The 16,761-nt window shown below is 28.3% G+C and overlaps 1 protein-coding gene across 4 annotated transcripts in view; it reads right to left on the bottom strand.

Moving 5' to 3' along the window:
* The window catches only part of LOC124543692 (diuretic hormone class 2), a 41,063-nt gene extending 29,078 nt beyond the window's left edge, over nucleotides 1-11,985 (bottom strand). For all 4 annotated transcript variants that reach the window (XM_047121957.1, XM_047121959.1, XM_047121960.1 and 1 more), the window contains exon 1: nucleotides 11,950-11,985. The gene's annotated coding sequence lies outside the window, so the exon portion shown is untranslated. The remainder of the gene's footprint in view (nucleotides 1-11,949) is intronic.
* Between the last annotated feature and the right edge of the window lie 4,776 nt (nucleotides 11,986-16,761).

Genomic DNA, 16,761 nt, shown 5'->3' with positions numbered 1-16,761 from the left:
TTATTATAATTTAACCTCAATACCTCTACTCACGGTAATTTCTCAGAAAGATTTCCTCAAAGTTATTTCGCATTGTGTAAGTGAGATAACCTAAAACGACTTACGGTAGGTATCAGGATTGTCTCACAAAGGAACATCCAACCTATCTTCAATGGAACCATTTCATTTTTCATTCAATTCAATGTAAGCCTTATCTCTCATGGTTTGATTAAATTTTAGTAAGCATACCATTAAAAAATAGAACAAATAAAGAGTAAAAATTCAAAAATATATTGCTACATAAATATACAATTCTACATTATTCATAACTTACTTGTAAGTAAAAACTTTGTGGTATGTTTAAACGAGTACAAGTTGAGATAAAAGTTTTCTTTTCATTATGTTATACGGATACGAACGGATAAAGTTATAACATGCCTCTTAATTTATTTGCCTTTTTATTGTGTTTCTTAATGCGATGAGTGTGTCTCGAAAAAAAAAACTATGTTTCGATGGTCATTATTATTTAAAGCACAATTTATTCATTCTGTTTTGACTGTGCATATTCTATATTGGCATGGTGTCATTGCATTAAAAAGAGGTTTATGTATTTAAAATATAACAAAATTCATAAACAAATGAAAAATAGTATTTCACAATATTAAATGTATGCTATATTTAATATTATTCTAAACCACCCTGATAACACAAATGTAATTCTCTCATTTATTTTGGGCTATGATTCCTTAATCAGACATGTCAATCATGTTAGGTATATGAAGCGAAAAGAAAAATTACAAAATATATATCATTTGAGAGTCGAGATGGCCCAATGGTTAGAACGCGTGCATGTTAACCGATGATTGCGGGTTCAAACCCAGGCAGGCACAGCTGATTCATGTGCTTAATCTGTCTTTATAATTCATATCGTGCTCAGCGGTGAAGGAAAACATCATGAGGAAACCTGCATGTGACAAATTTCATAGGAATTCTGTCACATGTGTATTCCACCAACCTTCAAACTTCAAACCTTCTCCTCAAACGAAGAGGAGGCCTTTAGCCCAGCTGTGGGAATTTACAGGCTGTTGTTGTTGTTTGTTGTATATATCATTTTACTAAGATATAACTGCGTAATATACTTCTCTGAATGATATATCTAAAGTATCATGTCATCAATATTTTTATCACTATCTTATGTAACATCGTCGAATGTAAACTTTTTTTTAAATTATAAATTTTTAAGTGGTTGTTAAACATTTGCAATTTATCAGTCCAGTCGTCGTATAATTTATGCTGCGAGCATCTCGGCGTGAAGATAATTGCCTAGATAAACTGTTAAGGATAATTTTTCACTTATCATCTTAAATTGTGAAATTATTATATTTATAGTTAGAGGTATGACCCTTTTTAGTAGCGGAATTAAAAAAGACATTTATTATGAACTATATACTTATGCAGCGCCACCTATCTCATATCGCAAGACTTACCTTTACTGCGAAATATTATATTATACTGATATGAAATTCCTGACTACTTATTTTTAAAAATGTCAAGTAAATCGTTGAAGAGCGCGTGTAATATTGTTTCATGTAAAAAGATTACGCTGGTGATGTGACGGCTTAAGGCTCCCGACGCGAGAGTTGAAAATGATGTAAAAATTATATACGAAAATCGGCTTAGCGGAGCTTGTCATAAAACAAAATATATTTCACTTAAATGTGTTTCAGCTAAGTTGAAATTCTTTGGCACTTTAATCGAAAATCTTGGCTTTACCCCCGAGGTTTTAATATTTACACTACGAGTATTTAGGAAAAAATACGTGTTCGGTTGAGATACTTTTATCAATCTTTTATCAAATTCAAGTTAAGAGTGTTTTTGATTAGATAATGAAACTGCACGTTTTATATTAATAAATGTCTAAACGGGCATTTTTTATACATTTCGTTTAACTGCCTATTACTAGAATTAGCTAATAAATGAAATCAAATTTTGTTTTCAATACATAAAGTCCCTTTTCAACCGACTTCCAAAAGGAGGAGGTTATCAATTCGTCTGTATTTTATTTTATAAGCAAAAATGTATTTAACAATTCTTCTACAGTTTAGGGTATGTTAATTAATATATTATAATAAAAAGCTTCGAATATAATATCGTAAAAATAAATTCATTGGTCTCTAAACCATATTAAGACGGTAATTCATTCTGAATTATAAAATATGACTATTACTTTAAAATAATTTCAAAAATATATCCAGAGAAGTCATCTGCCGCAGACATAAACTTTATTTAAAATATATTAAGTGGCTTATAATCATTTCAGCCTCTGATTCCTTCGAGTTTCAAACTTTAAATAAATGGAGCCCTCGAGCTGTTTCGACATTTTGATTATTTCGATTGAAGGCAAATGGGCGACGAGATATTTAAATTTAACGTAATTGGAGTTTTAAATATTTACACTCTAATATTTTTTCGTCTATTTTTATTCTATTTTATAAAACTTTAAACATTTTAATATGTTTCGAATATCTCAAATATCATTGTAGATATAATGTGCATCAGCCAAAGCAATCTCATTTCAATCTGTATTTTAGTATTCACTAATTTTAAACTCACTCAAAGAAGGTTTTGCTATAAAATTCTACTCAAGATAAGTGCCAAATATCTCATATTGCAGAAGAATTTTATTAAACGTCATCTTATTATTATTAGTACAATATGTGGACGAGACATGCCACGTCCTTTTGTAAGAGGCATAAAGGCATAGCTTAGATGCCATGTTTGTTTATCATTATTACCATACAAAGCACTTATCTATAAAGCATTCTCATTAAACTATATTCCAAATATATTTTTAATTACAACGACAATATTAACCATCTTGTATGTTCTTTCAAATATTTTGCCTCTGACTAGGTTTTTCTCATAATTTTCTGTTATTATTATAGAATACACATTTTACGACACTTTGCTTAGTAAATGATGAACATGGTTAGATGGTATGAGGCTAAGAAATTGTACTTTATCTCAAATATTTACTAAGAACGTTAGTCCAAGGAGCTAATTTTATTATAAAATATTTCAATTAATAAATCATATTTTCAAATAGGTACAATGACCTTATGTTATTATTACATTTTTATTTCTTTAAATACATATATATTTTTAATAAAGTTGCTACATTTCGTCGTAATAGAACTAAAACAACTATTGTTTACAGAATTTTACTCAAGTTATGTTGAATTTATTATGTTTCCGTAGTAGAGAAATCAGAGGTAGCAAATATTAGCTACGTCCCTCAGCGACGTAGAAGGTACCACAGACAAAAATAAATGTGACTGTAGGAGGAAAGTGGCATTTGTGTTAGTTTTATACATAAACGAACTATAACATTTCAACTTAGCATTTAATTAATCCAATATATTATAGCTTCATTTGCTAAAACTACTTGTAATATTATTAAATTCAATTTTGTCGTTTTACTAATTGTTTTATTTTGGTTCTTCGTAGACATGTATATTTTTGAGAAGGAAATAAAAAAATTAGGAGTTTATTGATTAAAAAACTTATAATTTTAATACTAAATACTTACTTTATTCTGCAATTTCGTTTTTACAATTTTGAATATAGGATTAGTTTCACCGCAACAAAATATTGTTTAATTTTCTTTTCATACTTTGTGAGGAATGTACGCCTTGAATTTTAATAGATGTAGCGGACTTTTTCCATTATACTTTTCTTAGATACGATATTTCAATGAAATTCAAATTCATAACTTTATTATAATCAGTCCTTTCCAAAGATTTTAAATGTAAAAAGGAAATATCTAACGCTGTAAGTGTTAACCGCTTGCTCATATATTCTAAAAGGTTACTGGAGGTCCCAAGAGCATGAGGGTGCGAAAATTTTGTAAATGTAATGTAAATGACAGGTATCGAAAAATGGGTTACAAAATCATTTCGTTGCTTTTTGTAGATACATTTGAAAATCATATTTATATATGTTTTGTGAGTAATTTAATATTCGATTTTTTTAAACATTTATAACAATAGATACATTTAATATTGTCATTGTAACTTAGGGTTTGAATATGTTTATCCACGATTTCATAAAACTTTTATTTCATAAATCTTATATTATCAAAAATTACATGTGCGCAATAGAAATTAAAAAAAGAACTAAATTATTATCAGTCTGACTTAATATTTATGTTCAATTGGAATGCATTTAATTTAAATTCTTAACAACAACAGCCTGTAAATTCCCACTGCTGGGCTAAAGGCCTCCTCTCCCTTTGAGGAGAAGGTTTGGAACATATTCCACCACGCTGTTCCAATGCGGGTTGGTGGAATACACATGTGGCAGAATTTCTATGAAATTTATCACATGCAGGTTTCCTCACGATGTTTTCCTTCACCGATGAGCACGAGATGAATTATAAAGACAAATTAAGCACATGAATCAGCGGTGCTTGCCTGGGTTTGAACCCGCAATCATCGGTTAAGATGCACGCGTTCTAACCACTGGGCCATCTTGACTCCTTTTATTTTTTACAATATATATACAATTGTTTTTATACAATTTAAATTCTTAAAATGTATCAAACAATTGTATCTATCAGTTTGCGTCATATTTTCATTCCTTTTCTTTTATATTTCTTAATTAAAACAAAAAAAAAACTAAAAGAAACCATTCGATATTCCTTTTTTATCATTCACAGTCGCGACACTATAAAGAACTTAATATGTCTATGTGATTCCCGCTCAAAGTGAACAAGATTGTAATTATTGCACTCAAACGCACCGATGACCAGTAATACACGTGTTTTAGACTGACATGTCAATTTCACGCCTCCCGTTTGTTTGTAACCAAATGGTATTAATGATGTTATGTTTTACGTAACTACTTTTATATTAAAAAAAAGAACATTTGATTATGAAATGCACCGCTCACAAACAAAACAATGATTGATTTTTACTACAAAACATAATAACGCAAAATTGATGATAATGAAATGAATTGATATTATTAATTTATATTATATATTTTTTTACAAGCGTTACTGTTTTTTAGATTAGCTTGTAAGTAAATATTTATTAAATACGTACACATTGAAATATTATTATATTAAAATTTAAACAAAATTCTTCCTGTTAAGTTATTGTAAAATTTATAAGAATATTTAAAGATACAATGTTTTCGAACTTTTCCCTAGAGACTACTATTTCCATACAACTCGAGTCGAGGAACATTAAATACAATATTCTAGATACAGCCACCTCACCGATACATATGAATAATTCAGATGCTTACAATTAAGTCTAATTTGACTATTTATTTTAGTATTCGTTTGTAATATAATAATTTTATAAGTTATTATAATACAATAAATTTATTTTCATATAATTTGATGTAAAATTAAAAAAGTCAGCTTTATAACTTTTAAATTAAATATTCTTAAAGAAATTCTGAAATAATGTCGTCACTTGTCACAAATATCGGCCGAGTTATTGTAACGGAATACAAAGACTTCAAGATAACACTGAAATCGACATAAGGATCCGACAGAAAGCATTCACATGATAATATTCAAATAACGACCATATTTGTTTAAACGGTAAAATATACGCCAAGCAGTTATCGGCTTTATAACTACCGGTATTAGGATCAATTATGTTTAAATAATTGTACAGAATTAATAAAAAATAATAAAGTGAAGAAGGCTTTCTTTAAATCCAAACAATTCCATTCTCCACAAACTTTAACGTCTATTTTCCGCTTATTAAATATTATTTTGTACGTAATACATTTTCATGATTATGTAACTTTTAAAATATTTGTTATTAAAATGTTAACAACTACAGCCTGTGGGAATCCACTGCTGGGCTAAATGCCTCCTCGCCCTTAGAGGAGAAGGTTTGGAACATATTCCACCACACTGTTCCAATGCGGGTTGGTGGAATACACATGTGGCAGAATTTCTATGAAATTTGTCACATGCAGGTTTCCTCACGATGTTTTCCTTCACCGCTGAGCACGAGATGAATTATAAAGACCAATTAAGCACATAAATCAGCGGTGCTTGCCTGGGTTTGAACCCGCAATCATCGGTTAAAATGCACGCGTTCTAACCACTGGGCCATCTCGACACAACAAACGGCAAACGACAAAATGTTTAGTCAATTTATAAAAAAAATCTCCTTATTTACATTACAATTATATGATATGCACAAAGTTCACAAATATAAATGCAATATCTAGTCTCATATGGGACGGTATTCAGAATTTACCTGCTCGAGACGCAAAATATTAACTAACTAACTTATATGTCTTTGGCTTAATTTTTTTCCTCAGTATACCTTTATATTTTTAACCGTCTGTTGCCGCATTGTAATTACATAAAATAATTTTCTGAAGTATGAAATCACAACTATTACTGGCTTTACTTAAGTGTGGAACAATATCGCACTTTTTCGAAGGGTCATTTCCATATTATTTAGTCAATTTACTTGGACAATTTATATCCAGTTTAAACGATTTATGAGATGTGGTCTGGACACGGGTTCGCTATTATACCTCGTTTAATAGTTTACGTGTTTTCGCTCTTCAAAATTATGCAGAGTATGAAAAACTTTGTTCTTCTGAAATACCTGAGAAGACAAAACTTATAATAATATTGTCACGCAGCCATTAACGTCAAAGTTATATCTTTCATCGTTTAAGTTTTAAGTATTCTAAATTATATTCTATATAAATACATAATGAGTCCAGTTTCACGTCTATATATATGTTTAAATTATTTTTATTTATTTTCTGATGTTATATGCACACCCAAGCATTAATAAAAAAACAAAGGCAAACTCTAACAATATGTGGAGTTTGTTCACAACAGTATATATTTTTATGTACTTATTTTTTGTTATATACTCTCTAGTCGGTCCCAACTGACATACAAATATTTTTAAGTAAATTATATCACAAGCAGAAATAAAATATTCAAGAATACCGATGTATTCTATTCCGCATATTCTTTTTAAATGATTCCGCAGAAAATATCGCTATTGGTAAATTGTATATTTCTGTTGAAATAGCCCTCTGTCAAGGCAACGGTGAAATATGATCATCACGGTTGATATATTGACGATTTTTATAAAAATGAGCTGTCTCTCATAGCAAAACATATAATACTTAACGAATAAAATGCGACACTGCCACGTGTTACAGATTTAACAAAAAGTATCATTTATATTTACAACGGATGAGCGAGCACATTTCATGTACGCAAACTGTGTGTTTATACTCTGCGTGTATTTTTTAAAAATATCTTTGACACATAATAATCACATGTAACTAGGACAATACATTTTATTACATTTTAATTTATATTTAGTTATTCATTAATTTGTATTGTTGTTTTCAGTACATTTAATCCGACAATTTCTTTAAGTAAATTTTGGTGTAGTTGCTCTCCTGTATGCTCAAAGATAATATTATATAATAATAATTGAGCAAGAAAACCAGTTAGGACTTAACAATAGCATGAGCCCGATCCATTCAGATTAATTGATCTCTCTGATTAATTTCAAAGACATCAGAGAAACTGTTTGATCTATCTGTCTAAAATTACTAGTAACTTGGGAGCTCGAGTGAACTGTAGTAGTTGATAATGAGACAAAGTATGGAATAGAACACTTGGAGTTTTCTTGGAATTCATTATACTATACATGGAGAATTTATACTGGTAATTCTACAACATTCACGCTCCGTTCTTCCTAAAAAAATTTGCTACTTATTTCCAAAGAGTTCGTAAATGAGAGGCAATTGTGGATACTAATCTAATCTTAGTATCTAATCAATCAAATAATAATCAATAGCCTCAACGGTCCATTATGTCAAGTAGGACACGGGGGGGAGAGGATGAAAAAATACAACCTATAAATATCATCCCTTCGTTTGCGTTATAATAACATCGTTGTTCACGAAGATTTTAAATCTGAGGCCGAACCTCACGTAATTAATAAAAATATATTAAGTTACACGATGTATATTGAGACTGCAGTGCAGTTTGAATTCACTGGTTTATTTAGGTTAAGTATGTTTTTACGGAAAAGAGTTACTTGCAATTTTTGTACAATAAAGAATTAAGAGTATGTGTAAAGCGTACTTGAAGGAAGTAAATTATAATGTTGATTTTGATTTTTGACTGTGTCCTTTATTATTCTTATAAGATTTATTTTGCTTTTAAGATTTAATCTCGGAGTCCGTAATTTTGAATGTTCTGAAATAGTATGAAAGCATGATGTTTATAAAAATATTGCTTACTTGCCATTTAATGACGATGTGTAAAGATAAAATAATTACAAAATAATGAATTGCAGGATCGATCGACATCGATTGACAATTATAATTCGCAATATCAATCTAGAAGAATAATGAATAGAGCTCTTGTAATTTGTATTAAGAACTCGTTGGTATTGAACTGACATTAAGAACAAACTCGATTATATTTTGAATAATACTTATTCATAAATCATTTAAATAACTCTTCAAAGTTCCATTTATTCTTAGGCATTTAACTTAAAAATAATATAATTGAGGCTAAAGCGATGCGAGTATTCGGAAAACATTTAATAGTTTGACATAACTGACACCCTTTTCTTACTTAAGTTTGAGTTATCGTTTGTTCCATTTATGTTAACTTTTTGTTAAGTAAACTCCAAAAACGCTCAGTTTTGAATAAATTTTCTAAATTACAGAACACGTCAAAGTCTATTTCGGATAGAATTTGTAAAGTCTGAACTTTCGAATTTTTAAGAATCTTCTTCTTTTAAATAATATTAATCTTGATGTAGATATATTTAAATTTTTAATGAATCTGTTTTTGCTTTTAATGAAATTTTCGTTAGTTCATACGTTCTGAAGTGTCCTAGAATAAGGTTCCTGGTTAGTGTCAGTTATCGTACGGTTTTTGAAGCTAGCGATTCAAATATGAGCTGACACTACCTATTAATAATTGTCGAAATATATGACACATTATTAATTTAATATAGCGTCTTTTACATGGATAAATAGGAGATATAACTTAAAAATTTCTGTATACGTACGGCCACATTGCGACCAAATAAGATTTGCTTCTACAATTTACTATTTATTGCGTATTCTAAATTACGCCATGATGATTAGATAGAGCTTAGATTATCCAAACATTGAAACTCGAAATTAAAGAACTTTTTAATGTCATTATTCCAAGTTCGCAATACAGTCACTAAATGTTTAGAAATTAGATTATAAATTATAATAATAAAGAACGGATGCAAATTACTGTTACACTCTTTTCTATTTCATGATGGCATAATTAAATAAATTATATTTTTATTAGACTTGTTCTATCTATATTAAAATAAATATGAAGTCATACTATTATACGCACATTCCTTATAAAGAAACTTTCAATGATAAAAAAAATGTTTGTGTATGTAATGAATTTAATTCATACAACAAAAGTAAATTCATGTGTAAATTTTTACCAATAACTTACTTGACATTTATATGAAATCGGCTTAACGTTTTAAGGATATTGAATCGTCAGAAAACGAATGTAGGTATGTATGTATTATAACAATCATTTTTCGATAAAAACAATCAAATTCGGATAAAAGTCATTCGTCAAAAATAATGGATGTGCGCTATCATTTATATTTCCAGTAATAAGATTTATATTTCGAATATAAACATTGACAGTATATAACTAAAATATTCAATATTTTTATACATTAGTACAAAATAGAAAAATGAATATGGATTTGGAGACAACTTTTTTTTTATCTATTTGAAATATATAAAACAAATACATTTTTAATGTTGATTTCAAGCAAGTTGAAAGGTTAAATCCCTGCCGAAAGCCAAAGTGTATTTTTATGTGTATTAATTGTTTTCTTAAATAATTATTGGATACGATTGGCTCACCACTGTAGTTAATAGTATTATAACAGAAAAATGTTCATAAATACCAACAACAACTTTATAAAGTTTGAACACAATTCTATGAACGTTGTATAAATGCATATAAAACGAATCAAATAAGCACTATTTTTAATTTATATGACTAAAATAATTATCGAGAAAAACATTGGTTGAATAATGAACGTGTCTATACAGTAAAGGATAATGATCAAATTGTGATTATAGTGGGTTATGTTAGAAAATAAAATGACGTCATAGTCCGCGATTAAACGATCGAAAGATCAAATTATAATATCCTAATTTTATGGTAACAGCCACAACGTAATATGATAATGGAGGTCTCGGAATTATGCCGTTTTTGCCCAAACTGACCTAATATGAAAAATGTACACCCAGTTTTAAAACGTTGCCATTTTTGATGCGACAAAGTCGGTTTGCTGTCAATTATTTGATTTAATATTTTTTTTTGATATTTCTATTCAATTATATTTAATAATACTGTTTAATGTAGTTTGTTAGATTTATATTTGTTAATTAATATTATTTCCTTAATAAAGATATTATTTTTCTTTAGCTTAGCTCGTATTATAAAGCCTCTTACAATTTTGTAAATGCATAATTATGTTACGTACACTTCTTAATAATCTTTTTAAGTATAGTTTGATTTTCAAAGAAAAAATATACCTCAATGAACTTGTTAATGAATTGTTAATGAATGAAATTGTTAATTTTTTTTTGTAATGTAAAATGTTATTATTTATATTTTATCGATATCCTTTTTTGATGAAGAAAATAGCCAATATTATTTAAAAAATAATTGGAAATATTCAAATACCGCAAAAGAATGAACAGACGTTAAAACTAAGCACGACGATATCCATTAATATTATTAATCGTCGATACAGAACTTGCTTTGGAATGTAACATGGTTCGAAATAATTTTCTAAAATATTAAAAGTATAACAACCTTCTAAGATTGATTGATAAAACCTCAAAAGAAAATAAGCTTAGAATGTGATCTGTTTTCAACTTCGATTTAAAAAAAAATTACAATCATAAGAAAATTACATTCTTAATTAAACTGACTATATGAAAAGAAATAATTATGGAAAACGAAATATATTTATTCATACATAATTACCATACTCGTGTTTGATACTAATTTACAAAAATTCGTAAAGGAGTGTATGTATGTAGTTAAGTATTTGAAAAGGTAAAACAAATTTGCATTTCATTAAGACGATATTATCTTTCTGTAACGAATTTAGTAAAGAACAAAGACTAATTTATTCTTTCTTTTTTGGGACTAAATTTGATAGCGTTATATTAGAATATTCTCATAAGAAAATTGGAATATCCGCATAGAGTTGCATCTGTTTAATCCGAATGTAAATATATTTCCTTCATTTCTTTATCCTTTGATAAGAAATTTCTTGGTTAATCCGATTGATTTTTAAAAATGTATATAATATTGCATTTTTATGTACTATATATAATACACGGAGATTGTAATAGTTACGTACAATGAAATGAAAATATATTAAACAATGTGTATTATTACTTAGCTTCAGTAAATATTTAATCAAACAATATTCAGTAATGGATTTATAAACACTTTGATAAAATTATTATTGCACTTTTAAGTTAAAATCCCTTATCGCTTCAAGTACGGAACTTTAGAACTTTTACGATCATTCCGATAAATAATGAACTTCGTTAAAATTAAGTAGTAAAGATTATTAGAAAAGTTTAAAATTAAATTATTTCAAATATACAATTCTTATATTTTAGTTTCGAAGTAATTGTCAATTATAAAATGTATTTTACACTACTATTTTTATTGTTTACGTAGTTTGAAACTTTTACGGTATAAAAACGAAAACTTTATCAGCAATTAAACGAAGTATTACTTTTAATTAATAAAGTAACAAACTAAAGTTATTGAAAGTCATATCTAAGTTTATATGAAGTATATATATTTATAAATGTAAAATAATCCTATCTACTTACTTGATTATGTCAGTAGGCTTCTGCGACCAGGCTTGGTGAGGGCAACAAGTGTTGTGCCGCCGCCCGCCCAGAACCACCCTTATATACCATTCCCAGCCGCCCACTGCGCGCTAACAGAGTTTGCTTTCCGATTTGATGAATCAAAATTAAAAGTTACGAAAATTTTTTTCCTTATCATATAACTTACTTATTTTAAATTACGTAAAATATTTTTTAACTGATTATATTTAGAAAAGTCATTGCTTTACGTATTCAATTATAGCATATAGCAATATTTTCGAAAATTAAATCCTACGGATTTATAAATTACAAGAAATGTAAAAAAAAATTAAAATAACAAGGCAAATTATAAATTCTATATAAGATTAAGACGAATAAATTAAATCCTAGTTTCGCTCGCAAATCATTTAGCTGGCGACGACTTCCTAACTCTATCATCGTATCATTTTACAGTATTTTTATGATTATTTTTAACAATAATTCATTTAAACAACAGATAAAATTATTTCTATTATTGCTGAGACTGAATTGCAACGCAAAAGTTCGATCCCACGGCGCGCATTTCTGACTTTTCGAATTGTTGATTAGTGAGTTTTCGTTATTTTCAACCGTTGTTATAGCTGACATAGAACCATTTACAGTAGTTTATTCATTATATGGTCAACATATGATCTACTAAAGATATTTTTTTATGCACATAATGTATGTACAATACACGCTGATAAAGCAGCTCTGTAAAAAGTTTTTTTCTTACTTGTTTGACGTTAAAATTTTAGAATTACTAAAATAATGGATAGCTTATGTTACTCTTGGATAAATTAATTGCTTGTGGTTCATTAGTTTCAGACTTTATCGATTATAATTTGATGAGTTTCTTCTTTATCCAAAAAAACAACTACTAGCATTCTTGCCACCATTTCAGGCGGTTAGGTTTTATACAGTAACTATTTTAAATTAATATTTGTATTAATTTAAGGCCCTAATGTTCATAATTATTATGAAAATAAACTTATGGTATATCTTCATGCATTCCACAGATAATATGCATTATTCCATAAAAGTAATAACAAATCAATCTTACTTAGTAATGTGGTTTCTTGCCGGTTCTTCTTGGTATTCTTTCACCAACGGAAGAAGCTTTAAATTTAATTACATGGGATAAAATAACATAAAAAGTGCATGTAAAGTAACATTATTACATGTTTGAAAACCCAAAATTTAACAATAACATGAATACTAACCAATGAAAACTGGTGACAGGAGGGCTGGTTCGTTTTTTGCCCAGAGGATCGGAATTGCGATTCAACGGGGAAATGTTGCTAGCATTCTTGCCACCATTCCACGCGGTCAAGATTTATACAGTAACTAGTTTTAGTTCATATTTGTATATATATATTTAAACATTTAATGTTGTTAATTCTTATGTTAATAAAAATTTAAATTTTACCAATGAAAACCAATAATAAATCATTTGTATAAACATAAGTATTATTTGTATATTTGAAGTCGTGATGAATGATTAATTAATTTTGTGAACTTACTAACCAATTTAGGTATTAAGATTAATTAATTTATTTTTACTAACACTATATGGATCTATGTAAATTATGGTCTGAAATAAATGATTATTATTATTATTATTATTATTAAAAAACAAAAAATCTCTTACGAATTTCCTTTTTTTTTCTATAAATAGTTTCCAATATAATTAACCGAGTTTTTTACAACAATGAAAAAATAATTATATAACTAAACATTCTTTATCACAATGCCGGAGAGCGATATAATTTGTATTATTTTCAGAAATTGTTGTTAATTAAAATAAATATACTTTAATTTGAGGTCTTATTATAATTTGTATTATCTAATTGTTACTTTTTTTGTAACTACTAATGGACTAGCCTTTGATCGCTGTTTTATCTGATGTTAAGCATATACACGGTCTACGATGTAGCCATAATACCTAAAGTTACCTGCCAGTTTTAGATTTGAACACCGACGTTGTACCTATCGGAGACTACAGGTGGATTTATTGCTCTTACACACTTCAATAATTTATAAACCTGATTTCATTTTTGAAACAATACATTTTATTCAAGGTGTTATAATAATAAATTTCTTAAGTAATATGTTTTTTTATGTCTTATAAAAAGTATCTATTAAATTGAGATATTTATTGACACATGTAAAAGTAAAAATAATAAATGGAAATATTGTCATCAAGTAACTTACGAAGTTATAAAGTCTTTAAAACTTCTCAAGTTGTTTTAACGCCTGTTTAAAGTTGTCGATCATGAGGAGGGAAATCTCATCGTTTTACATCTTAGTGTGTCACGTACAATAAATTGCATCTTTAGAGGAATGGAAAACGTATTGAATTTCATTCCATTTAGCTTCTTATATTCCCGTTTTACAAATCAAAAGAAAGTTACCGTAAAGGATTCTAAACAATTTTTACACATATAAATATTTCATTTTTATTACGAATGTGGTAAACTCTTGATATTAATTAACAGATTATACTTATTATATACGTTGTAATTTTTTGTGATAGGTGGCAAACGAGCAGGAGGCTCCTCTGATAGAAAGTAACTACCACCCCCCATGGACATCTGCAGCACCAAGCGGCTTGCAGGTGCGTTGCCGGTTGTACGCTCTTTTCTTGATGGTTCCCATATCGAATCAGTTCGGAAAAACCGCCGGTGAAAGATGTACACTTGTTTTAAAATTTTCCTCGAATCTCTTTAATTATTTTCAGAGAAAAAGATACAAACATGCCCAAATTAAAATAATAAACAATTATTAAAAAATACACTTGCGGGTATCGATATGAACACGTATTCGATAGTAATACGTCTCATACTTAGGTCTTAAACCCAAGGGCAAGTCATCACCACTAACCATAGGCATTGGTACTGTAAGAATTATTATTCAATTAATAATATTAAATGGGAACTAAGAAGTTATATTCCCTTCAAATCGAAATGCAGCAATACTAAGTATTGTTGTTTTTCAACAGAATACATGATGTATGGATAGTAACTAACCAGGCGAGCAAAACACACATCACATAACTTTTATTCATACCAATATTATTTCAATTAAGATTAATAGTTAATTACTAAGGATCACCCTTAACAATTATGAGCGTTAATAAATGAGTAATGTGATATTAAAGCTCATTATAGTGCATTAGGGAAAGATCCGCAATGAGATAAAATCGTACTTATCGATTTTTCGCCTCATTCGAATAAAGTTTGATGCATTGATTTTTAGTAGAGAATAACATATTTTCATAATAATAAAAACATATCTAGAAAGTTGTTTAATCTTCATTAGATTCTTTGTTGGAGTATTTTATTTCCCAATCCTGTTTAATAATTCGGAAAGAACAGATACCGTGTTTCGTTCATCTTCGTTTGGAACATAAAAGCAATGCTGTAGAGCGATTTGTACGCCACCATAGGCTGATTTGTGAAGGCGGAATTCTATCCATTTACTTTTTCGGTTTTTATACAATTTTGGTTCTACTGATAACGATGTATTAAAATAGGCAATCTTTTTTTTATAAATTATATAATTAAAATATTGTTTTATATAAAAAACTTTGGTGAAGACTCGCTACGTGAGTTTATATCTATCATACTACAAAACAATCTCAAAATGCTGTGTCCTAGTATAGAGACTGGATGTTATTATATAAATACAAATAACAATACGAATCAACGGTTACGAACGAAAATGTATTGGTTATGAGTAAATAGCGCTTGAAATAAATTACTTAATGTATTATATATAGAAATTTTATTTTCTATCTTCAATACTTCAATAAATTACATTATTCATTATCCAGCCTATATTAATCCCATTAAATATTATATTTTGTTTATATATTAATATTTTTAATCTTTGTAGGTTAGCAAAACATAATATAATACATTACAAGTAGATTAATTGTGTTATTACGTAATTACTATGAACCACTCTAAAATCATGTACCCATAATGTTATTTTCTAGTTTCAATGATAAGTTTTATGACGAATATTAGCATGACAATTTATTTTTTTTATACTTAGAAGTATGTTACGCTTATGCTTATACTAAGTAATGTACGCATAAATACCATATGGCTATGATCATATTTTCTTTAAAAGAATTACGTAGTTAATGACACTGTATATTTATGACTGCGCCATACATCGGTTGTTTTTTCTTGTTATTAGAATTTAAGGAGACTCTACTTTCAGCCAGGCGAGGTAATAATACGCCTGACAAAAAGTCAAATAAACACACGGGTGTTGTAAAAAATATTGACTACTTTTCACCGCCAATCCAAAGCCAATGCCAACTCGATTATATTAATTATTTTGTTCTTCTGATTACACTTTCCAATTCAAACTTCCAACTGATGACGAGATACAAAATTTATATTTAAAAAAAAAACTTGTATTTTATGGAGAGTAAATTAAATTGACTTAAGCGGAGTCGCGATAATCTTATTAAATAAACCATACACTTTTTGGTCTGTGAGTAGTTTAATTTGAGAATAAAAGTAATTAAAATATTTGAAAATGAAGCTTAGAAGCCTGAACGTTAGTACCTATTATTGTAAAACTTTACGAACTGCAGGCTAAGTAAAATAGTTAAACTTTCTTAGTTTAGAAAAATGTACTTTAACTTTCAAATGAAACAGCTGCCAAGAGACTCGTCATTTTGAAGAAAATTTTCAATTGTATGTGGTAATGAGAAGCAGGGAGAATACAACATCTAAAAATATGTTTAGTCTTGTCATAATTTCATGATTTTGAATT

This window comes from Vanessa cardui, chromosome 3, assembly GCF_905220365.1.
Source record: "Vanessa cardui chromosome 3, ilVanCard2.1, whole genome shotgun sequence".
In the NCBI taxonomy this organism is placed as follows: Eukaryota; Metazoa; Arthropoda; class Insecta; order Lepidoptera; family Nymphalidae; genus Vanessa; species Vanessa cardui.
This window is presented reverse-complemented; position numbering and strand designations above follow the sequence as displayed.